This window comes from Crotalus tigris, unplaced genomic scaffold (genome assembly GCF_016545835.1).
Source record: "Crotalus tigris isolate CLP2741 ecotype Arizona unplaced genomic scaffold, ASM1654583v1 scf7180000017887.1893490, whole genome shotgun sequence".
NCBI classification, from domain to species: Eukaryota; Metazoa; Chordata; class Lepidosauria; order Squamata; family Viperidae; genus Crotalus; species Crotalus tigris.
Window position 1 is genome coordinate 1241140 of NW_024096704.1, and position 26489 is coordinate 1267628.

General features: G+C 38.0%; 1 long non-coding RNA gene across 3 annotated transcripts in view; it reads left to right on the forward strand.

The window, feature by feature from the left end:
* LOC120308248 overlaps nt 1-26120 on the forward strand; it is a 45921-nt gene extending 19801 nt beyond the window's left edge. For 2 of the 3 annotated variants that reach the window (XR_005556806.1, XR_005556804.1), the window contains exons 2-3: nt 24024-25622; nt 25769-26120. This is a non-coding gene — a long non-coding RNA (uncharacterized LOC120308248). The remainder of the gene's footprint in view (nt 1-24023; nt 25623-25768) is intronic. The other variant, XR_005556805.1, reaches the window with a different exon arrangement.
* The last annotated feature ends 369 nt before the right edge of the window (nt 26121-26489 follow it).

Consider the following 26489-nt stretch of genomic DNA (forward strand, 5'->3'; position numbering starts at 1 on the left):
GTGTATTTTCCCAATCTGTTCATGATGAACCTAATCTGAATATTTTATGTTCATCCTAATGTAAACAAAACAAGTGTCAATGACTTTGTGCTAAATTATTAGTAAATGTACAGTTTGATCCTGGGATTCATGATAACATTATTTAATGCAGCTAAAATTGGCCTGGCTTGAGTGTTTCATTTAACATTGGTTGCATTTGTATAACAAGTTAAGGTAAAACCGCATGTTATACTTTACAGCAACGTGTGAATTCATATTGTTTCAACAAGCTTTTTATGAAATTCCCCATATTTCAACGAATATAGTCATGGATTATATTAAAAAACAGAATCAGAACACCTTCTACAAATAATTTATGAAGTTGGAAATGAATGACATATTAGATTGAATTCACCAGCCATGATAATCGACATAATTGATTTTACTTATTTATTTACCATATTTCTACATTGCCCATCTCACCTAAGGGACTTTGAGCAGTTTACAAATAAAAACCATAAAAAGAGACATAGTTAAAAACAATATTAAAATTTTTTAAGAGTGACCAAAATTAAAGAAAGGTGGAGAGAGTACCTTCAAAGTGCCAACCACCCAGTTTTAGACTTCCATGCCAGTTGGCACCAGAAAACCTTTTCTGGTGCTGGAAAAGCACCAGAAAACCAGAAGGTTTTGCCTCACTCTGTCAATATGTTGATGATGTTAATATGTTGGTAATGCTGTCAATATACCATAAAATTAGAAAACAGTAATTCCCTAATAATGCATTCATGTGCTTCTGTCACTTTCATAACCTTATATGCTTCTTGCTTTCACAACTGTGAAAAACTAGTAATACAACTTAACTTCCCTAAAATGACAGAGAATACTTAGGATAGGATAATATCTCTCATATCTATATTTTCCATTTATAAATTTACAAACAGAACAAATTTAAAACAAATTGGCTCTAAAACTAGGAAAACAGAATTCTCATTTTAAAAAAATCATGTCTTTATTAGGATGTAACAATACCAAAGCATAGAGCTTAATACAGCAGCTCTAATAGTCATCTTAACACAAATATGACTAGACAATTTTTCCCCATTGGAATAGCTTCATTAACCAAGCAAGATAGTTTAACAGACATACAAACATACTCTGTACCTAACTGTATACTAATATGATAGCTGGATTTCATTTGATGTGATTCACTAGATGAGTTCATCCATTGTATTTTCAGAAAACCTTATTAAATGTGTTTGAACAACACCTTAAACTAGAAACGTGATGTAAAAACTATAATAATGTGGTTCACTAAACCACATTACATCCTAGCATGATGTGTGAAGGGATATATATAGGCTTAGCATATCCACTACATGCTTCATTCACAACTGTTTAAAGCATTTAAAGTTGAGCAGGAAGCAGTATTTGTGATAACAGGCAATATGTAGGCTAGAACATTTATAGAACAGAAGCAGGGATCTTTGAAACCTGAATGGTTAAGACTACAGTATTATACATGCTTACCTAGGAATAAGTTCCATTGGACTTAATCTTCTTACAATTAGACATGCAGTGTAAGGACCCACCCCACTTTGCATCTTAAGAAGACAGAACTCTTGGAATAGCTCTTCCAACAGGAATCCTTTATTAAGAGAAAATGGTTGCAGGCATGCTAGACAGGACTTGGGTTTCAAGCTCTCCCATTCAAGGTTTTAAGGGGTTCCCCAGTAGTCCCACCCAATCAACCCCCCTTCCAGTGATAGTTTCAAGTATCACAATTCCATCCCCTTTCTTCTTCCCGTCTGGATGGAGACTTCAGATAACTACATGAAAGGCAATTACTCTTCTTTGATATGTTTAAAGCTTAGAGGCCACAATAAACACACATTCAGTCCTTGAATGTCTGAAGGAAGTGAGGGCCATAAAGCCCCTTTGCTCTCCCCCTTTTTCTCCTCTTATGGCAGAATCCAGAGAAGGCAGAATTGGGAGTTTCTATGTTTGATAATTAAAGATGAAATATATTGGATTCTGACATCCGGCCCCTCTTAACAATAAGAGAGATCCACCTGAAAGAAAACACAAGTAAAAAATTTAGTTAGGCTTGTTAGGATACTCTGTGTGAAACTTCTTCAATAGCTTCGGGGCTCTGACGTGACGTTTATGGACCCACTCATTTTGTGAGGCAGGGAGGTGTTTCCAGGCAACTAGGTACTGAGTTGTTCCACGATATCTCCTAGAGTCAAGGATCTCTTTTATTTCGAAGTGTTGTTCCCCCTCCACCATGATTGGAGGTGGTGGGGGGGGGATTTTTGGCCGTAGAGGTGACTGATGCTCTCTTTTCAGCAAGCTGCAATGAAAAACTGGGTGTATTTGCCTGAGGTTTTTGGGTAATTCTAATTCTACTGTTACTGGATTTATGATCCTTTTAATTTGAAAAGGTCCTATATATTTTGGTCCAAGTTTTTTACAGGGCTGTAGGGACTTTAGGTATTTTGTAGATAAGTACACCATTTCTCCTATAATGAATGGTGTAGGCTCAACCCTTTTTTTATCGGCTTGTGCTTTGTATGCCCGCCTAGCTTCATCTAGTGATTTTCTGACTATTGGCCAGGTGTTTTGTAGGTTTTCCATCCATTCTTTCAGTGAAGGGATCGTTGGTTCTTTTGGGGTTAACTCTGGCATAGGGTTGAAACTTTGGCCGTTGGCTATTTGAAAAGGAGTGTAGCCTGTGCTGGAGTGGACTGCATTATTGTAGGCAACTTCTGCAAAAGGAAGTAAGTCCGTCCAATCACTCTGTTGGAAATTTAAAAAACATCTCAAATATTGCTCAAGTACCGACTGGCAGCGTTCCGCTTGTCCATCTGTCTGAGGGTGATGGCTAGATGTCAGTCCCTGAGTGGTCCCTAAGAGGGATAAAAATTCCTTCCAAAATGTAGACGTAAATTGCACTCCCCTATCAGAGATGATGCGTTGGGGTGCCCCGTGCAATCTGTAAATGTGCTGGATAAAAAGTTTTGCTAAGGCCTTTGCAGTGGGAATTTTTTGGCAAGGGATAAAGTGCACCTGTTTGGAAAATAGGTCCGTGACTGTCCAGATAACAGTATTCCCATTGCTTTCAGGCAATTCCACTATAAAATCCATGGCTATTTCCCTCCAGGGGGCTGAGGGACTTGCCACTGGTTGTAACAGCCCTGGCGATTTCCCTTGCAACCTCTTTGCTGATGCACAGGTTGGGCAGCTGGCAACATAACTTTCTATGTCCTTTTTTATTGATGGCCACCAAAATTGCCGTTTAATTAAGTGTAAAGTTTTTACAAATCCAAAATGCCCTGCTGATTTTGTGTCATGGCAAAGTTGCATGAAAGTTAGTCTTTGAGTTGTTGGTATATATAACTTTTCCCCTACCCAAGGCAATCCGTCTCTCATTGTGCACACATGTTTGTTTTTCTGGAACCAATCATCTGTTTCCAAACTTTTTCTGAATTCAATCCCAGTTTGGCTGTCCAGTTGTGGTTTTATTTTGGCTTGGGTTCTTGTGGTTACTGGCGCTGCCAGTTGTGATTCTGCCATTATTGGTCTAGAGTCTGTGGTTCGTGCGCTGTTATATTGGGGCATGCGAGATAGTGCATCTGCCAGGAAGTTCTTTCTTCCTGTTAAATGTTTGAGCTTAAATTGGAATTGGTGAAAATGCTGGGACCAGCGGGCTTGTTTGGGATTGAGTTTCCTGGAAGTTTTCAGGGCTTCTAAATTTTTGTGATCAGTCCATACCTGGAAGGGGATTTTGTTGCCTTCCAGGAACTGTCGCCACGTGAGTAATGCCCAACGTATCCCATAAGCCTCCTTCTCCCATACGGGCCAGCGCTGTTCTGTTTCCGTGAGTTTCTTAGATGTATATGCACAGGGTTGCAATACTGCATCATCATTTTCTTGTAATAGCACAGCCCCCACTGCCACATCACTTGCATCTGCCTGTATTATGAAGGGCTTGTCCATATCTGGGTGCCTTAGTACTGGTTCGGCAGAAAAAAGTCTCTTTAGTCTCTCAAACGCTGCTTGGCACTCCATTGTCCATGTTAGTGGCTGGCTAGGTTTTACTGAGGATGTTCCCTTCGTTTTTAGTAAGTTGGTGAGGGGCAAGGCTATCTGTGCAAATGAGGGGATGAATTGGCGGTAAAAATTTGCAAAGCCCAGGAAACTTTGTAGTTGCTTTCTTGTGCGGGGTGGTGCCCATTCTAATACTGCTCTGACCTTCTCTGGGTCCATTTCAATGCCCTGTGGGGATATGCGATAGCCTAGGTAGTCTATCCTTTCCTGGTGGAATTCGCATTTTGAGAGTTTGGCATATAGGTGAGCGGCTCGCAGCTTCTTTAAAACCGCTCTGACAAGTTTGACGTGTTCTTCTTTTGTTTCAGTAAAGATAAGAATGTCGTCCAAGTAAACAAGGACCCCCTTAAACAGGTGCTCCCTTAGAACGTCATTGATTAATTGCATAAAGACTGCAGGGCCCCCTTGTAATCCAAATGGCAAGACTTTGAATTGATAGCACCCCATGGGGCAGTTAAATGCAGTCTTCCATTCGTCCCCTTCCTTGATTCTCACGCGATAGTAAGCTTCCCTTAAGTCTAGTTTAGAAAAAATTTTCCCTTTCGATAGGTGTGACAGCATGTCTTTCATGAGGGGCAGCGGGTATAGGTTGCTTTCACTGATTGTGTTCAGGGCCCTATAATCCACGCATAAACGTAAAGAGCCATCCTTCTTCTCTCTAAAAAGGACCGGGGCAGCCACTTTAGGCTTAGCTGGTTCAATGAAACCTCTCTCCAGGTTTTTTTTTATAAATCTTTCCATTTCCTCCTTCTCCTTTGGGCTCATGGAGTATAATCTGGGTTTCGGGAGTTTTGCCCCAGGCTTGAATTCAATGGTACAGTCTGTGGGTCGGTGGGGGGGAAGCTCATTCGCCCTCTCCTCACTGAAGACTTCAGCAAGGTCCCTATATTCCTCTGGTATTTCTGTTAATCTTTTTTCCTCTCCTATGGATGCTTTTTCTATTCTTGATTCTGGTAGCCTCTCTTGGGGTTTTAAGTCCATAGGGTCCCCCTTCGGGAATTTGATTTCTGTCGTCCTCCAATTTACCCAGGGGTTCCATTTTTTCAACCATTCCATCCCTAGAATCATTGGGCATTCCATACCTGGGGTCACCACAAACGTTAAGTCCTCTTCATGGTTGCCCAGGGAGAGGTGTATTGGCAGAGTGGCTAGGGTAGCTGGCACCCCCCCTGCTATGGATCCATCTAGCTGGCCAAATGAGATTGGTTGTTCCAGTCTCCTGGATGGGATGCCCAGATTCCCCACTAGTGTTGGGCTAATGAGGCAGCGGGTGCAGCCAGAGTCTATTAAGGCTTTCACCTTCACAGCTTCGGGCATGGGGGGGATTAATATAGTCACTGTTTTGAAGATGGGTGTGATGCGTCCACTTACCAGGGGTTCGCCTTCCGAGCTGTCATCTGAGGCATCCACCGTCCCTGTGGTGTAGGCTGGAGTTCTTTCCCCTTGGTGAGCAGAGGTGGGGTTTTCTGCAATTTCCATCATTTTCATGGCTGTTTCTTTTGGCTTAGCTGAATACCCTCTGGGTTTGTTGATTGGGGATCTGTCTGGGTTGTGCTGGGGGGCCTTTGAGCGGCATTCTACAGCTCGATGCCCTTCTCTTCCGCACTTGAAACACCCCATCTGCTTCTTGGCTGTATCCGATGATTTCACCGGTTGGTGTGTCAGCTCAGGCGGGGGGCGGCTCCATTGTTTTCCTCGGCGATGCCTCTTCAATATGTCGATCTCTGCTTCCTCTGCCAAGACGTACCATTCCTCAAGTCGATGTGGGTCTCCTCGGGGCAGGCAAGCATCATATAGATCATAGTTTAGTCCGTCTTTGAAACGGCCAAGGAGGATGTCTTCTGGCCAATTCAGTTTGCTGGCAATGGCTCGGAATTCTTGTGTATACTCAGCCACTGGGCGTTTGCCCTGCCTCATCGTTGTTATTCTTTCACGGGCTTTGCGATCAGCCAGGGGGTCTTCAAATCGTCTTCTCAACGAGGACATGAAACGGTTGAAGTTACTGAGTTCTGGGGCATTGGAGTCATGCAGGTTCACCACCCAATCTGCAGCTGGTCCATCCAGGGCAGATTGCACGATCCGGATGCGGGCTTTGTCGCTGGGGATGTCCTGCCCATATTCCTCCATGTAGCTGAGGACTTGGGTTAGGAAAAACCCCAAGCGTGTTGGCTCCCCTTTGAATTTCACCTCCAACGGTGGACGTCTTGGAATGGATCGGTGCCTCCATTGTGGGTGGTAGTGTCTTCCGTCCAGATTTCCATCTGTGGTCCGGTAGGGGGTGGGAGCTCCTGGATCAGTAAATGTCCCTGGGGTTGCAGGTTCCACGTCCCCCTCGGTGTCTCTCCCTTTGTGGCTCCAGGAACTGGGGCGGGCGTAGGGCTCAGGAATCTCCTCTCCTAGGGAGCTGAGAGTTCTCTTCATCAGGTCAATAGCTCTCTCTAGGATCCAGTCTGAGTACGGCATACAGCTTCCTCCCTCTTCACTTGCGTGCAGGGATTTCTCCATCTCCTGCTTCCATTCTGGTTGCTTGGTCCCCGTCTCAGGGTCACTTTTCTTGATTCCTTTCCCCACTCGCTTTTCTTTCCAACGCCCATCGACCAGCTAGGCTTGTGGTCCTGTGTCTCCACCACTTCTTCTTCTGAGAAATCTGGCCTCTCGGATCCCAACATCTGGCAAGGTTCCAACTGGGTCAGCGGCTCTCTTTCCAGGGAGTTTTCTCCCTCTCTTGCTTCGTTGTCTGACATGGTAAATTTTTGCAAAATCCCCCGGCAAGGGTCTACCTTCCAGGTGGATTAATTTTGCAAGTCCTGTCTAATGTAAGGACCCACCCCACTTTGCATCTTAAGAAGACAGAACTCTTGGAATAGCTCTTCCAACAGGAATCCTTTATTAAGAGAAAATGGTTGCAGGCATGCTAGACAGGACTTGGGGTTCAAGCTCTCCCATTCAAGGTTTTAAGGGGTTCCCCAGTAGTCCCACCCAATCAACCCCCCTTCCAGTGATAGTTTCAAGTATCACAATTCCATCCCCTTTCTTCTTCCGTCTGGATGGAGACTTCAGATAACTACATGAAAGGCAATTACTCTTCTTTGATATGTTAAAGCTTAGAGGCCACAATAAACACACATTCAGTCCTTTGAAGTGTGCTGAAGGAAGTGAGGGCCATAAAGCCCCTTTGCTCTCCCCCTTTTCTCCCTCTTATGGCAGAATCCAGAGAAGGCAGAATTGGGAGTTTCTATGTTTGATAATTAAAGATGAAATATAATTGGATTCTGACATGCAGAGTCTTACAGTGCAAGCCTCCCTTATTTAGGCAATCTAAGTGCAAGCATATCATTTCATCAACTACAAATTGTGCTCTGTTTTGTATCCAGCATTTGACATATTAAACAGAATATAAACTAATCCTATCTTTTAAACAAGGCTAATTACTCTCCAAGTGCATGATTCTTATTTTTTTGTTTCTGTTATTTCTTCTCTTTGCACAGCAACAAAAACATTCATTGTAATAAGCCAGAATGTGGTTGGTTTGATTTAGATGTTATATTCCTCCAAGACTTGGGCTGAATGGGATATGTGAATTCAGCCAGTTCTTTTTATTTAATAAATTATGGCTAAGTTATTCATGATTTGATATGATTGAACTGAGTCCATTATAACCATTATAGCCATAACGTGGGGGAAAGGATTAGTTTTGCCTAGGTGTGACCTTATCAAATTATAATTATTTATAAAAGATAATTTTCACTTAGTGTGCCTGTAAACCAGGTTTCTAAGTAGTCACACAATAAACAAAAATCACAGTTTGGTTGATTGATCGATTGATTTAACTTCTATAGCTGCCCACCTCAGTCAATAACAATTCAGAAAATACATTACCATTAAAAACACTAAAAACATCCAGGTTAATACATGGGAGCAAGATGCTTGGTTACTTTGAAATGGACCCTTAACACATTCAGCACCCCAGGCCTGTGAACATAGTCAGGTTTTTAGGGCCTTATGAAAGGCTAACAGGATTGGGTAATATCTTAAATGGTTTCTTAACAAATATCAGTTTTCTATTATCTAAACTCAAGAGTTGTCACCAGTTAGCATCAGCTGAAAGTTGAATTCAAGGTAAATTGTTAGTTTCTAAAATAAGTATATACAGAAAATAAGACATTTTAGCTTTTCATGACATTTTATTATGGAAGCAAAATAAATTAAAATAATGTTTCTATCTGAAATAGCTGGGTTCAATTCATCAAGAGATTCAGTCTGTCTCATATGAGTTCAAGAGGGATTTTTAACAAAACTCACCATATCCATGTTTACATAAAATTTCAATTAGCAAGAATCCCCAGCATGTAACTTAGCAAGCATGTTCAGCAAATTATCAGCATTTCATCAATCATGACTAAGAAAGTTAAGAAGCATCAGATTTGGTTAGTACTCAAGTGGAAGACTACCAAGACAAAACAGAGCTATAAGTTAGCTTGGGGAGTCAAAACATGTCATGCGAGAAGCAATGACTAACAGTGTCTATATTGTTGCGAAAAAAAACACATCTTTGATAGATGTGTATATCAAAGAAATCACTAGAACTCAAGCTTCAGCTGAGCTAAACTTTGTGTTGCTGCCATTTTTATCCATATCATTTTTTTAAAGTTATTGATTTTCCAGTTTTACATTTACATATTTGAAAAGCAGCGTGGTGGCAGGGTCGGTTCATAATTCAATAACATACAAATTTCTTTAGTACAAATCACAAACTATTACATTAAATATATCCTCTCTTTTTCCCTTGGTATTTACTGTCTCTTCCCATTTGAATTAATACAATTCTTATTATATCAATTTAATACAAATAGCTTTCTTATATTTATCAATAATTTTTAGTTTATATATATCTTAGTCATTTTAACATTCAATCTTTTTAGACAATCAATGTCCTGGTAAGTTTTTCCTAATTTTTAGTTTCCCATAAATATTTAAATTTAACATTTCATAATTTTCCAAATTTTAAATAACCCCAATTCCCTTTATCACAATTCATCCCTGGATCTTACATCAGCTGGTTAATAATACAATATAATATTCTTATTTTCTGGTAATTTCCAAATATCTTTAATTTAGTAACCAAAATTTCTCTTATTTCAACATTTAATACTTTCTTTTTTTCTTTCAATATCTACTATCTTATATTTAAGCTAATAATTTTTATTATTACCACTAAATATAAACATATTTGTTATATTCATCAATACATTTCTAGTTTATATATATATATATATATATATATATATATATATATATATATATATATATATATATTAATTGCCTTTATATTCAATATTCAGTATTCAAATTTAACTATTAATGTTTATATTTCCAAGTCCTAAATAATCAAAGTCATAACAATTTCTAATATTCAAGTTACAAATCTATTTTGAAAATATTCTGTTTTAATTCTCACTAGTAAGTCAAAACCCCAATTTTCTTCAGTCTTATTCTAGCTTTCTTTCTTTGCCAAATTGTCTTCCATGTCCGTGCCTTTGAGTCATCAAATAAATCTCCCTGTGTTATTATGTATGTTGTTTGATGCAGAAAAAAACCATCCAATCGCCATTTTTTTAAAGGACTATCAAGTTGTCTCTCTATTTTTTCATCTTGATGTAGTTGTCTTAAACTGTTTATCTTCTCTCCAATCTGTTGTTCTTCTTGAACCTCAAGTTTCCTCTGATTTACGTAGAAAATCTTTTCCCTTTTCCATTTCGTCAGTCCCTTTTCTGGGGTTTCCATTGACTGTACTTGTTTATCAGTTGAAATCTCAGTCCTAGTATTTAATTGGTCCACTTTTTCCATTATATTCTGTGTAGTTGAGTTTTCAGTTGTAATCAAAATTTGAGTTCGTATATCTGGGCTGACCTCGTTCTATTCTGTAGCCTCTTATTTCTTCAGTAGTTGTAAGAATAGTTTGGTAAATCGCTTTCAGCATAAAGACAATCTGTTCCTGATCTTCCTCCATATTCTCTTAATAATGTGTTAAAGGCTTTGCAATCAGAGAATATAAAAAAAAATCAATGAGTATGGAACACAGCTGAGCTTCACTGCTGATAAGTGTCTCAAGGTTATAAGTCTTAACTATTGTCTAGGCCAGGGGTAGGCAACCTTGGCTCTTTTATGACTCATGGAATTCAACTCCCAGAATTTCTGAGCCAGCCAAGTCTCTTTTAAACAATTACAGGTTGTAATATTAGGTTTAGCCACAAGATGTTGCTCCTATATTTAATTTTTTCCTTTAGGTCCAAAGTTTTATAATCTTTTCAGTTTTACTTATTTTTTATAAGTGAAAACCCAGATCTTCAATAAGAATAGAAAGTATTTTAATCCACAAACTTTAAGAAATAAAATTCCAATTAGGATCAGGTTATTCTTGCAACATTTTTTAAAACTCCCCTGGATAGCCAGTCGCCGCTGTTTTTAGAGGGAGGGGTAAAATCCTCCTACCTCTCCACAGGGGGGGGAGTACTTAAGGCAGCTTATGCAGGTAAAGAAAATAGTTAGGATTTAAGAGAGGTAGATCTCACCCCGTCTCACCTGCGCTGCCTTAAAATTGCCTGATGGTAAGTGTGACTTCGGTTGTCTACAGCTTAGTGACGAGCCATATTGCTATGGCCAGTCATTCGTCTGCCGGTTTGGAGGACTGCCCTGGATCAAGCGGAAGAGCTACCGCCCTCTCGCGATCCAACAGGGATCCCCTCCTTGCTGGTTGGCCCTATAGGGCAATTTTTGACCCTTTCCAGGGTCCCTTAGTGAAGCGAAGCTGAATGCGAAGACAGAACTTGCCTTCCAGACATCCATATCGGCTGGCTCAGCAAACCAGAAATCATTTTAACTTGCTACCTTGTTGGTTCCATTTAACATATATGTGGATATGTTATATCTATATAAATACATAGCAAGGGGAGGCTGTTTTGTGAATTATGGTTAGTAGTGTCATGGTTCCGACAAATGAAACTCTTCAAAAGAACTTCGAGGCATTGTTTACCTTAAAGAATCTTTATTTTGAGTAGCATAACATGGGCACTGCATAATTGAAACCAAAAACTAAATTCCCCTCCCCTGAGCACATAGTATCAAAGCACAATTCCCTCCTTCAATTAAATCACATTCCCCAATTAGTTTGAAGCACGGGCCTCCTCTCCAGTTCTCCAGCCTGCCAATTCCTTATCAGTTCTGGTTAAAATAACTTGTTTCTCACACTAGGTCTAGTGTTGTTATTTGTAGCTGGACTCTCATTCACATCCCCCATCCCAGCATCATCTAACTCTAAAAGCAAAAGGTAAAATATGGCTTCATTTCCCTTTGTTGTCAATGCAAAAACATCCGATGTTAGCAGCGTTGACACATAGGCTAAATACAATTTTTCTGTATTTCATTTTACTTGGACTTTAATGTTTGTCATCCCCATCCTATCCTCATGGATAGCACATACCAGGGCCAGGAAAAATTGTGACTCTCCATACATATATTGCTCACTGGCCATGTCATTCAAACTTCTCCATTTCTAATATAGAGGTACTTGCAATTTGGCTTTGATGAGGTAACTGCATTTCACAAATATTTGTATCATAATTAATATGTTTGGACTGTATGTAAAGATAACTGCTTATGTTGCTTCACCAGGCTAGGCCCTTCATAAAACAATACAGTCCTTTTTGGAGTTTGAATTTTAAACACCAGGTAAATACTGTCTAAATAACAAGAACTGCCTGATGGACAAGACCCTGGAGAGAGAGCATTTGTTTGTTTTTGAAAACACTCCATGGACAACAGCCACCAGCAGATGTTGTCCTTAACTAGTCCCAGTGGAGTTGGGTCAAATGAGATCTCCTCATCCCTTCACAAGCACACACGAACCCATGAAAGCATGTTTTCATATATAACACCATTTTCTAGGCCAAGAAAAAGCATATGTGACCAAATGAAAATAATTATTTATATAATATACAGATTACTTCTTGAGATTATTTGTCCCACCCATTTTCTTTTTTTGCATTCTGCATAAAATAAAGTCACATTCCAATCTGGAGTTGAGTTCTCATATTCTTCCACTATTCACTTATTTTATCACCTTAATCTATTTTTTTAATCTGTCCTTTACTTTTCAGAACGTCTTGTTTCTGGCATCAGTTCTTGTTTATATAAAGCAGAACACCTCTTGAACACTTATTTATCTCTGAAGGATAAACAGTTAATTCCCAATCCCTTTCAAGAGACTGGGAAACACATCCATATTGCTAAGAAAATGCAAGGAGAAGGGGGGGCAGGAGAAATAACACAACTATTCTTCATCCACAATTTTTCTGAATGTTTAATTTCCAGTTCCTTTCAGATGACCAGCCTTTTAATTTCCAAGTTCTTTAGCAATAAAGCCAGGATTGGTCCAATGTATTTTAACCATTTAAGGACATCAAAGCACATGGAGATATCTTTGTGCTTGCAAGTCTATATAGATTGCAAAAAGTGAATAGCCTACTACCATGCCCCTTCCTGACCTATTAGCACTTGTATGCTGGCAATAACAAATACTTATGTCTTCTCCAGGTTTAGGATTAAACTAAACACACTTTACACCTCATACAAAATTAAAAGATCAATTTGGACATGCCATAGCCACACACACTTCAGAGCATCTGCTGTCATCAAAGCTATTCTGTTTAAGGTGGCTCTAGTTATAAATCTAATACATTAAATTAAAATGAGATTACATTCATTGGGTAAAAAATTATCCAGAAATACAATAACCCTGGTTGTCCAAAATTTTTAAGATTTGGGATTGCTTGTCAGTTTTTGTCCATTAATGAGAATCAGCTGAGGCCAGAGAGATTTTATTATGAAGAGGAAAGGAAGCCAGCACCCATGATTACTCTGTGTAAAGATTACTCTTTACACAATCATGCTATCATGTGTTCACACATGACACAAGCCATTTCCTCTCTTCAATAACAAAATAAGGACAGCAGATACAGTATGAAGCAGAAATTTTGCATTGGATAAAACATTACTGATACAGGTATAATTTGGGGATCACTGAAATGAGGTAAGACAGCAGATGATCAGCAGGAAGCTCATCTCACTCATCAGAGTCTAGAATATCCTGATATTAATGAGAAAGTGTATTATTGTTCACTTTTCTGTAAAAATTAGGTTTACAGTTTGATTCTAGAGTTTTGGATTATCTAATATCTAGTATCAGTGTATTATTACTAACACTTATTAATAGGAATTAATAAGAATTATCCAATTTTGACAGAATAATCATGGATGCTGGCTTCCTTTCCTCTTCATAGTAAATCTCTCTGGCCTCAGTCAGTTCTCATTAATGGGGAAAAACTGCACAAGCAATCCCAAATCTTAAAAATTTTGGACAACCTGAGTTATTGTATTTCTGGATAATTTGTTACCCAATGAAAGTAATCTCATTCTAACTTGATGTATTACATTTATACCAAGGTCCATCAATTTTACTTTAGTGTTTTATCTGATTAGTTTATAATATTCCAAATTTGGATTTAGCTCAGTGCATTGTGTATTTCCAGCCACTATCATTTGTAAAGGAAGACAGTTATGATTAATAATTTATTGTTTACCTATGGCTTAATATGGTGGGCAATCTCTGTAGGTCCTGAATGTATCCTTAGGTCTTTTTCCATCTTTATAACTTAGAGAAAGTGCAATAGATCTACAGGTAGTCCTAGAGTTACTGGATGACAGTAATTGAGAGTGGAATTTATGTTGCTAAACAATGTAACTGCAAAGTGCTTAATGATGACAATCTCAGCACTCCCTAATTGCCATCATTTACCAAATCCCACTAGTCATTTGTCCAGGACCCACTCCAATCTTAAACATTCCTGGCTTTGTCCCTCCCAAACCTTAGTCTTGATAAGATAATTGTGCTGCTTCAGGTTTCATTTACGCATTTATACAGTTGCTATGGAGATTAGCAATTTACTTCAAAATTAAGCAAATAACAGCAGACAAGAGAGGATCATAAATCAACACAAAAGTCTCTGAAAAGGCAAGCCTGCTTGAATGGTTTTGCTTTTGGTGGGAGAGAAATCCAAAATTCAGAGAGCCAAGTCAGGTCAACCAACCAATCCAAGGGTGAAGCAGAATCCACAAGAACATCACATAAGATCTGGAGATCAATCAGTTGTTTCCAATGAAGAAACCTGGGTCAGAGCTGTCTCTGAAATCAGGCTGCAGTCAGCTGTCTTCAATTACAAAGATCTTTCCCTCTATTTGGCAAGAAGCTTCTGAGCATTTTTCTTCTGCTCTGCGCTTAATGCACTACACTATGTACAGGGACTTGAGGACCAGAGAGCAAATTCCAACAACTCTTTCTGCCCTGTACTCCACAGGCTCTGCTTTGCTCAATTAACCTTTGTCATCTTCCTCCCACTGCTGACAAGGACTAGCCAGTCTGGTCATATGTGAGGCAACAATTGACTGTTCCAGCCCGTCTTCCTGAAGGTGTGACAGGGCTTTGGAACTCAGGCTGGCAGAGTGGCTGAGGTTTGTGCTGTGGCAGCTGGCTGCAGCATGGAGCTTGTAAGTACTCTGTGGCACAGCATTGGGGCAGAAATAGGAACCCAGTGGTTGTGGTGGCATGGCAGAGATGAATGAAGGCAATGGGAGAATAGAGTAGAGTAGAATAGAATAGAATAGAATAGAAGTTGGAAGGGACCTTGGAGGTCTTCTAGTCCAGCCCCTGCTTAAGCAGGAGGACCTATACCATCTCAGACAGGCTTGGGGACCCCTGGTCTAGTCTCTTTTTAAAAACTTCCAGTGATGGAGCACCCATGATTTCTGCGAGTAAGCTGTTCCACTGGTTGATTGTCCTCATTGTCAAGAAGTTTCTCCTTAATTCCAGGTTGCTTCTCTCTTTGATCAGCTTCCAACCATTGTTTCTCAATCTTTCCTCTGGTGCTTTGCTGAACAATCTGACCCTTCTTTGTGGCAGCCCCTCAGATACTGGAATACTGTTATCATGTCTCCCCTATTTCTTCTTTTCTTTAGACTGGCCAAACCCAAGTTCTGCAGCCGTTCTTCGTACATTTTGGTCTCTAGGCCTTTGATCATCTTAGTTGCTCTTCTCTGAATTTTTTTCAGACTCTCAACATCTTTTTTGTGATATGGTGACCAAAATTGGCTGTAGTATTCGAGGTGTGGTCTTACTAGGGCTTTATACAATGGTACTAGTACTTCGCATGATCTTGATTCTATGCCTTTGTTTATACAACCCAGAATTGTATTAGCTCTTTTGGTTGCTGCTGCACACTCCTGGCTCATAGTTAAGTGATTGTCTGCCAGGACTCTAAGGCCCCTCTTACACTTACTGCTTCGAAGCTAGGTATCGCCCAATCTGTATTTGTTCCTTTGGTTTTTCCTGCCTAAGTGTAAGACTTTGCTTTTCTCCACATCGAAACTCATTTTGTTGGATAGGGCCCATTGTATGAATTTGTCAAAATCTGTTTGGATCCTGAGTTTGTCTTCTGAGGTGTTGGCTACTTCTGACAGTTTGGTGTCATCTGTGAATTTGATGAGTTCCCCTTCAATTCCCTCGTCTAAGTCACTGATGAAGAAATTGAGTAGTACTGGGCCTAAGGCGGAACCTTGTGGTACCCCACTGCTTCCTTCTCTCCATGTGGATGTAGTGCCATTGAGGACTACTCGTTGAGTACAGTTTGTCAGCCAACTACTGCCAAATGCAACTGTGCAGAGCAGCCAAAAGGGCAGAAATAGAGGGAAGATTGGTGGGGGGAGGAGTGGAAATGCTCCCATGGTCATAAGTGCAGATATACTGCCAAGTACCTAAATTTTGATCATATAACCACGGGGGGGGGGGAGTGCAATTGCTATAACTTTGGGGATGGGCATTTGATTAATTGTTCAGTGACACCATAACTTTGAAGAATTGCTGAATGAATGGATTACTTGTTTATCAGTGTTTATAAGTAATCCTGGTAACACATTTCAAATAGTCATACATAGTCTCAAGGGCAATGGTCCCGTGATCAATTATTTTCTAATAAAAGTATACAGATATGCCCACTGGTGCTTGCAGGCATTGTGCTCTATGCATGCAGGTTCTTAACTTACTGAATAGTTTTTAATGAAACTTTTATCTTAAATTAGATTGCAGTCTTTTACTCTAAAGAAACAGAGGTTGCAAAAGAATGTTAATAGAAAACTTTTGTTCTCCAGAAAATTATAATGTGGAATTAAATTTCAAAATGCATACATTATTTTGCCAGTAATTTGTAAGAAGAGAAAAGTATAAATGTTCTTAAGTCCTAAAGAACAAAGCAAACGTTGAACATTTAAGCCATTTTTTATCACCACCAAGGAAGTGTTATGTTCAAATTTAATCTGAACATAATGAGATACTTCCTTATATTTGACATTTAAGGGATTTCCACTATTTTTCCTTGGCAAATATGTGTCCCACTATTATTGGTCACTGTATATTTTTAAGGTGACCATATTTTTCTTGGAAAAAATAAAGGGACAAATCTGAAAGAGGTTAATATGAATAATAAAGTCTTTGTTTATAACTTTGTTTTACAAGGAAAATTCAAGAGCAAAACCAAGAAAAAAATTATAAAAATGTATACTTAAATAAAAATATCTAAAATCAAACAGTATATGTAAATATGTAAATTTATTTTAAAAAGACAATTCAGTTACTATATTTTCCACATGAATGTGAAAGACTGCATGCTCATTATTGTATAGTAATGTTAAATGACAAAAAGAACAAATGAGTTTTTGAAAAAATAAATCTAAAAGATAAATCTAAATAAATCTAAAGATTTCTGAAATAAAAGACTGCCTTTATAATAAAAGACATAATCACCATATACCCGTGTTTCCACGAAAATAAGACTGGGTCTTATATTAATTTTTGCTCCAAAAGACGCATTAGGACCTATTTTCTGGTTAGATTTTATTTTCTGGGAAATACGGTACTAAATGTGTCTGTCTGGCTGATTATCTTAAATGGGGCTTATTTTTGGGGTGGGGCTTATATTACGAGAATCCTGAAAAATCATGCTAGAGCTTATTTTTCAGTTGGGTTTTATTTTCGGGGAAACACATATCTTGGATCAAGGCTTTTCAACCTGTGGTACATTGGCACCTGGCAGGTGGTATGAGACCATCCTAAAAAAATGGTAGCGGGGGAGGGGAATAAGCTGAACCGGTGGCAGCACTGCACAAACCTGAGTGAGAGATGGCTGGAGCTGCAGGGCTGTCAGGGCTCAGCGGACGTGCCAGGATCAGCTCTTCTTCAGGACTGTCTAGGCTTAGTGGAAGCGCCAGGATTAGTGGCAGGCTCCAGCTGGAGCTCGGCGCTGATCCTGGTGCTTCTGCTGAGCCCAGAAGAAGTGCCGATCAGCTGGAATGTTGCAGCATCTCCAGGGTCTTGTGATTTACATTCAGATGCTTGGCAACTGATTCATATTTATGATGGTCACAGTGTCCCAGGGTCATGTGAAGTGACCAAAACCTGTTGCAACCACCCAGCAGACGGGGGAATAAAAACCAAACACCCCCCACCCCACCCCCGCTGCCAATCCTTAACAGAAATGCTCACAACAATGAAAACTTCAGACAGGAGGAAGAGCGCTGCCGGGTGGGCAGGCAGGTGTCTTGCTCGGCTATGGCTTGAGGGGCACTTTTTCCAGTGCCATTGTAACTTCGAACAGTCACTAAGCAAACTGTTGTAAGTCAAGGGCTACCTGTACTTAATCACTTTTTGACACCTTGCTAGGCGACTGGTGGTACTCAGATATTGCCATATCCTAAAAGTGGTACAATGGATGAAAAGGTTGAAAAGCCCTGCTTTAAGCTGTAATCCAGAAAAATAAAAAAACACCAACTGCGTAAATCTAATCCAAATATTTCTGTCAGTTCAAAAATATTAGAGAGAAAAAAGAAAAGAAAAAACCTGTCTCTAAATAGTTTCTATAATAGTTATATCTAAAGTTGAAAGATGTAGTTTAAAAAATCTTTGTTTTTTTCTTTTGTAGAAACACAGGATGTTCTTTGTTTAGCACAGGTGTTATTTCAAGGTCATCACTCTTCTGATTTTTTCTGTATTATTGTAGTATCTTCCTTCACCAATAAATGTACTTATTAGTTATAGTGTCTCTATCCAGTAGTAAAACTTTTACGTAAAATGTTCTTTCACAACAAAGTAAAAAAATCTTCCCAAATCAAAAAAATTAGCCAACAACAAATTATCATTTTTTTTCTTTTCAATCAGTCTCAAATCTTTTCTGCATATTTTTTATATTCCTTAATTTTGTTCCCCCATTCCAGATTTCTCGCTGCTTTTAACTCTCTTTTTCCCAAGTCTTCCTGGGATTTTTTACTTTTAAAAGTTATCCAATTCAGGGAATTATATTTTAAAAGTCCATAGGGAAGAGAAATAAAGAAGAATCTCACCCAGATCAAACACTTTGTTGACAGTCAGCTGTTTAGTGGCGCTGCCACAGCTCTTCGCTTCTTCCTTGGCTATCTGTGGCTTGGGCTGTCTGCCTTCTTGCCAGCAGCCTTTCTCCTGCCTGTTTGAAGAGTTTCCTTGGTCCGTTTGGGCCAACCGCCATTGGTTCTGAACTCCCAAGGTTTTCCTCCCTCCTTGTTGCCTCTCCAGGGCGACTTTCTGACCTTTTTGGGTCTCCAGAAGAAGTAAAATCGGACTAGGAAACCGGAGCTCCAGTTTCTTTCATCTGTGTCACCATGCTGCCTGGGGTGAACTCCTATAATTAAATTATTTTAAAAACTCAGTTAAGGGGCAATGTTAGCAAAGTGCTTGTTACATGCTAATATATTTGAAGCATGAGCAAACAGATATTTTTATTGTGTAAAGGTACCACATTTCAAGCAGAGTGAGTCTCATAAAAAGGAAAAGAAATAACAATGGATTCATGAAACTACAGACCTATCAGCCTGATCTTAATACTTGGGAAGATTCTGGAAAAGATAATCAAGCTACGAATCAGCGAACACCTAGAGGCAAACAAAGTCATTACCAAAAGCCAACATGGGTTTGTCAAAAACAGACCACGCCAGACAAATCTTATTGCATTCTTTGATTAGGTGACAAAATTAGTGGACCAGAGGAATTCTGTAGATATAATTTACTTGGATTTCAGTAAGGTATTTGATAAAGTAGACCACAACCTACTACTTGATAAGATAGAAAAATGTGGGTTAGACAGCATCATCACAAAATGGATTCGTAGCTGGCTGACCAGCCGTACTCAGCATGTGGTCCTCAATAGAACTGCATCTACATGGAGGGAAGTTTGTATTGGGGTGCCCCAGGGCTCTGTTGTGGGCCCAGTGCTCTACAACATCTTCATCAATGATTTGGATGAGGGAATAGATGGGGAACTCATCAAATTTGCAGATGACACAAGCTGGCAGGAATAGCCAACATTCCAAAGATAGGCTTAAGATACAGGAGGATCTTGACAGACTTGAACATTGGGTGCTATCTAACAAAATGAAATTCAATGGTGAAAAAAGTAAGGTTCTACATTTAGGTAAGAAAAACCAAAGGCAAAGGTATAGTATAGGAGGTACTTTGCTCAGTAGTAGCAACTGTGAGAGGGATCTTGGAGTCCTAGTGGATAATAAGTTAAATATGAGCCAGCAGTATGCCAACAAAGTGCTAGGCTGCATTAACAGAGGGATAGAATCAAGATCATGTGAAGTATTAATAGCACTTTACAATGCCTTGGTAAGGCCACACTTGGAACACTGCATCCAGTTTTGGTCACCACAATGTCAAAAAGATGTTGAGAATATAGAAAGAGTACAGAGAAGAGCAACAAAGATGATTAGGGGACTGGAGGCTAAAGCATATAAGGAACGGCTGCTGGAATTGGGTATGTCTAGTTTAATGAAAAGAAGGACGAGGGGGGGGATATGATAGCAGTGTTCCAATATCTCAGGGGCTGCCACAAAGAAGAGGGAGTCAAGCTATTCTCCAAAACACCTGAATGCAGGACAAGAAGCAATGGATGGAAACTAATCAAGGAGAGAAGCAACCTATAACTAAGGACAAACTTCCTGACAGTTAAAACAATTGATCAATGGAACAACCTGTCTCCAGAAGTGTGAATGCTCCATCACTGGAAGTTTTTAAGAAGAGACTGGACAGCCATTTGTCTGAAATGGTATAGGGTTTCCTGCCTGAGCAGGGGGTTGGACTAGATGATCTCTAAGATCCCTTCCAACTTTATTGTTGTTGTTGTTGTTATCTCCCTCCCCCTACTTCACATTCAGAGCAGCTTTTCAATTTTGAAAAATACTTCAGCAGAAACTCTAATGGATTTTACCAAAATATTGCTTTTGTGTGCTTCCTTCACATTTAATGCTACTTCTTCTCCATTTTCCATCTCATCTACTCCTTTCAAATAAGTTACATTTGAAGTGTATGTAAGGTTCAATTCTTGCATTCCACTTATCAGTTTCATCCCAACAGATTTTAGTAATGGCTACTAATCATATTAGATTTCCTTCATTAAAACTTCTAGGTCTTGGTTGTTTCCAATAGACAGTGTATTTGAATAGGTTCACTGGAATCCCTGAGAAACATAACATAATCTGTTCTTCCCTGTATTTATGTGTTCATTATTGGGTGCATTTGCAATCTGTGAGCCTTCCCCAGTTCCAGATGCATAAAACTTCCATAAATCATCATGTGTAATTCTAATTATTGCAGAAATATCCAAGAAATATATACATAGCAAAGTAAAAGAAATACTTTATTAACAATACTCACTTGATATGTCAATTATCAATACTTAATTTAAAATATCAGTAACTTAATTTGATAAAATATTCTGGAAATTAGTCTCAAAGAGACTGCAAGTTAACAGGGACAGATTGATGCAGTATGTGCCTTCCCATGAGGTTTTGGTATTAGCCATATTAGATGTATAAAGCAACCTCTACAGAGAGATTCACATGGTGTTCATATTATGGTCTTCATAGGGCCAGTATCAAAACCACATCTCTCCATACCAGTTAAAGTGTTACTTTGGCACTCAGCTGCTTTGAAATTCATTTGGTGCTCAAGGCATTGTGACATGAACATTTTGTCCTGGTACTGATCGTTTGTTTGGCACTCAAAGCTCAAATTAGAACTTGTGTTGGCTGCCTTGTGACTCATTACATTATTCCTTATGGGAAAAATGTGCTTGGTACTCATCGCACCTCCCCGAACCAATTAACGATGAGTGCCAAGGTTCCACTGTATTTACTTTTAATTTGGGGTTTTCTTCTACTATTATTGTTACTTTGCTATGAGTTTTATTCTGGTATCTAGTCTTCATTTTATATTATTCTTATAAATGAAGGAAAATATACATATCCCAGGATATTGGATTCTGCTATATTATTTTTGTATTGATTTTTCTGTTTTAATGCTTTAGACTAAATTATTACATAATTTTAATTGGGCAATATATACATGCTAAGAAAAAATAAATAAATAAATAAATAAAATCCTCTGTTATGTCAAGCTTGGATTCAGATATTTTGGTGCTCATAAATATTCTCATGAACTTTTCTACTGTCTTGTTTATTTTAAAATGGATGATTTGTGTTCTTTTCATAAAACAGCCCATCCAAAATCAATAAAAGTTTTCAATGCCAATTTTTATAAATACACTCAAAGTTACTTCGGCAGGATCTATTACTATAGTTTTCTACACTGAAACTATAAACTACTGTGTAAATTGAATACAGATACTCCTTCAAAGTATGTATGAATTCTTATCTCTTTTACTTCACCACTGCAGGAAGGATGAATTGAGTTATGTCAGATATTACATTAATGATGTCATGAAAACAAAGCCATTATGCTTGATTTCAGCTCCCCAATCTGGCACTTTCCATTTGTATAATAGCCATAAATCTCAGCCACTATAATTATGGTAGTTATAGTATGTATATGCAGTTTTTCCCAATCTGGTACCTTTCATTTGTGATGAAATTCAACTCCAATAATCCCAACTGTGAACAGTATTGATGAAATCTGACACACTGGGTTACAATCTAATTGCTGTACAAGGCATATATTTTATAAATTAGGAAAATATCACACTCTTAATAGGTATCAAAAGTATTTGTAAAGTTGTATGAATTTGACAGTCAACCCATTTACATCTTTTTTTAAAAAATAGAATATGATTAAGTAGAAATACATACGGTAGTTTAACTCAAGTACACTAAATGATTTGAAATCAATTGAAATTAAAGACCACTCTTCCTATAAATACAGTACCTATGATTTACACAAATTATAGAGCCCCTCTAGAAATCTTATAACTTACCAGCTATAAGATGGAAGAAATTTTAGAATATTTAACATAATTTGTTTTCCATTTCTTGTTTTTATTACTATATTATTTATAATTAATTATTCCTGCCACATAATCTGTTATAGCTGCCCAAAGTCACTGTACTGGTTAGATAAGTGGTATAGAAATTTGATAAATAAAAATTTTATATATATATATATATATATATATATATATATATATATATATATATATATATATACTAATACAGCGAAACATTTCACCATTTCACATTAACACTCTGACATACTTTTGCATGTATATATCTTTTGTTATAATACTAGTCACAATTATGGCTAATATAGTATTGCCAAGAAAATGAACATCTGTAAATGTGACCTTTATGTTTTATTATTCCGTCAGAGTCTCCTTTATTTGTATTTTGCAGCAAAATTGTTAAGAGTTCTGTGTTACTTTGAAGGCAAACCAATTCTTTATCACATAAAATTTTGAGGACCTTACTCTTTCTAAGTTAAAATTCAGGAAACCTTATATGATGTAATAAAATTGATTTTTTTTTTACTATGTCCCAAGACTTTTATAAAAGTTTTTGTTGCCACTGTTGTTTTTCTGAAGATATTACATCAAATTGTTTTCCTGGATTTTTAAAAGATGGGTAAAATTATTTATTTGGTCATTAGTTATTTATGTATAATTTCATTTGCTCTCCATACAAAAATATTAGTTTTGTATACTATATTTTAAGAATGTAATATATCATGATTCTTAATTTACATAAAATAAATTAATAGTTGTATGACTTATTTTTAAAGCACAACCTATGTTTCCATAGCAAGGCTCCCAGTGAATAGTTGGTAGGTTCTTGATATATAATTCAAAATTAATGTAGAAGTCAAACATTGACATATCTGGAAATGATAAAAATGGATTTGCATTCCAGTGTTAACACACACATTAAGATAATTATAGGAGATTCATACATAGTTGGAATGAGCATGTACTATTAAGATAATGTACCTTTACTTATATAACAAATATTTAAAATATAGCTAACTCAGGCAACAGATTTTGAGCACCATTAAGGGGCAATAAATTGTAATGAAGTTGTCATTATTATTCTTTTAATGTACTTGCTTCTTTATGTCCAAAATGTTGATTAATGGCAGACCTAGATATCTGATCTTCCTGTTGAATTTAGGATTTGAACAGACAAAATAGTTTTAGATGTACAAATATACTATTTCACATTACTAAAGCATATAAAGAGAATTGATATCAAAGATTTAATAGTATCTGAAAATTCTGATGACCATTTTGGCTTTGGATAACATGGTAAACCACAAACATGATTAAAGAGCTTGAGTGTATTAGGGGTTAAAATGACAAAGCACTCTTATTAATATGCTCTGCAGCTTTGTGATTTGTACAAACACTGCTTTTTACTATTGTACGCACATTTGCTCTTAGAATTGAAAAGCCTATTAGTAGCTTTGGTTCCCTTTGTCCTCAAATATACTGATTATTAATATATTTCACTTTCAGTTGCCTGTCAGCAGCTACACATTGCTGATTCATCCTGCTTCCTTACAGTACATACCAGAGGAAATAGGATTGCAGTTCTTGAGAGAACATATCTCAGATGGAAACATGCAGCATTCAAGGTCTCTACAGGCATTCAACCTGAACTCATGAGGCTTAAATACATGGTGTGTTCAAGCTTCATACTGGTATCTTTTCACATTCGTGTCTTCTAGAAAACATTGTGCTAAATTTCACACGGGAGATATTTTACACATTTTCTTGTAGGCAACAACTGTGATAAGGAAGAGCTCTTAGTCACTAAAATACTTGCAATCACTAATAGATAAGCTAATGGAGATGAGTATACCACCATTTTATCTCAAACTCTACATCACTTTTTAACCAGCTTTATTAAAGTTAAGTGTCCTGCTCAGATTTGGACTAGCCTCTATTTCCACTTAAGACAAAACAGAATTTTAAATGAAACTTTATTGATTTTCAATTCTGGTTTATGTTATGAAAACAAAAAATATATATATTTATACAATGTTAGATAATATCCATACTTTAAGTCATGGGTGTCAAACTCGTCACGACACATGACGTGTCGTGATATATCACGACTTTTTTCACATAGTGGGAGCTGGGGTGGGCACAGCCTCCCTATGATGAAACCGGCCCGTGGGCCAGCAGTTGACACTCTTGCTCTAAGTCAATGAGTTTTAATATTTGCCTAACCAGAACTGATGTTAGCTATCATCAAGATTCAGTTTAAACATAATCTGGATTATTTCATTTTTAGCTATTTGGTTATTGCCCTCCCATTATATTTTTTTTAAAAAAATTATACTTAAGAAAATTGTAGGACAAGAACATTAGACTTTGTGTCCAACCTTCTTAAAATTTAAATTAACAATTTTAATTTCTAGCATAGGTTTTTTTTAGTAAAAATCAACTTAAAATATTATCATTGGTGCAGTCAGGAAAAGCAAGTAGACCAGCTGCAGAGCTTTTAAAATATGAGCACAAATGGGAGGTGTCAGCTCAAGGAAGTGATCAACTAGAGATAATATCATATGGGTAGGAATAATGGAGAATTTAGAGTAGGGGTGTCAAACTGGCAGCCTGCTGGCCAGATGTGTCACATGCAGGCCATGCCCACCCCTGGGTCCACAAAGGCAAAAAATGTTGCAATACGTCACAATATATCATGTGAGGCGATCGAGTTTGACACCCATGATTTAGAGGATGAGATAGGATGGTGAATATGTTTGCTAATTCTAGCTGCTTTCTTCAAATACAGATTATAGCTATGTAATGTTTTACACATTACAATTACAATTCTCTATAAAGATTCCCTAGGAATTTGTCTCACTGGATGTGTTTGTACAGAATGTTAAACCAGATTTAACCATGGTTTACTGCATTAATCTAGTTGCCAGGGCATACCAAACACACTGAAGCATGAACTAACCACAATACTACTGTTGTTGCCTCTAAATTCTCAACCATTGCAGGAAAGGCATGCAGAAAAGTCTTAATTTTTTGTTGTCATCTAATGGTTGTCCAGAGTTCCACAGCTGTGATCTGATAAAACCTATACTTAACTGACCTGATTTGGTGAGTACACTGAACTATAAACCAAGCACATTTTAACTATGCATATTATGCAAACCCAGCTTTCTTGATTGGATTCAAATTCTGATATATAATCTTCTGGTAGCTGATCTCAATTCCTCCATGTTTCTTTGATTTTATTATTGCAGGCAATTCAGTATGCATGTAAGGGGAATGTCAAGCTACAAACCCTACGGTCTTTAGGACTGCGACATACTTCTAACTTGCCAACAGTGCGGGAAGAAGAGAGGGGAGAATTTTGAATCCACAGGTGTCCTTATCAGTGTGAGAGCCGGAGCTGTTGAAGAGTTATTTTGGCAAACCAAAGTTTCTTCTCATAATACTTACTGAACAATGTACTGGACAATGTGACCCAAATGTGTCAGAGAGGGGAAGGAAAGTTCCATCATTTTAATTAACTGCTTCCCGCCATTTCCTCAGAGCTAGCTTTCCTTTAACCCTGCCGGTTTGTTTCTGCTCAATAAAGAATACATTAGAGAATGCAATGGCTCCGGTGTTTTGCTTTGGTTGGGCTTTTCAGTTGGAGGTTGACAGGAGAATTAGAACCCAATTCAGCTCTGTGCTACATACATTTTTCCATTCTCTATAATATCCCACAGCAATAACTTAATATGCCTTTTTCAACTGCTACAGAGAGTTGAGGGATCCATTCAAAAGGTTTGAGAATTAGAACTAGAATAATAGAGTTGGAAGGGATCTTGTAGGGATCTTCCCACACAAGCAGGAAACTCTACACCATTTCTGACAGATGGCAGTCCAGTCTCTTCTTGAAAGCTTCTAGTGATGAAGCTTCCACAACATCTGGAGGCAAACTGTTCCATTGCTGGATTGGCTTGGATGGAGTGGGGA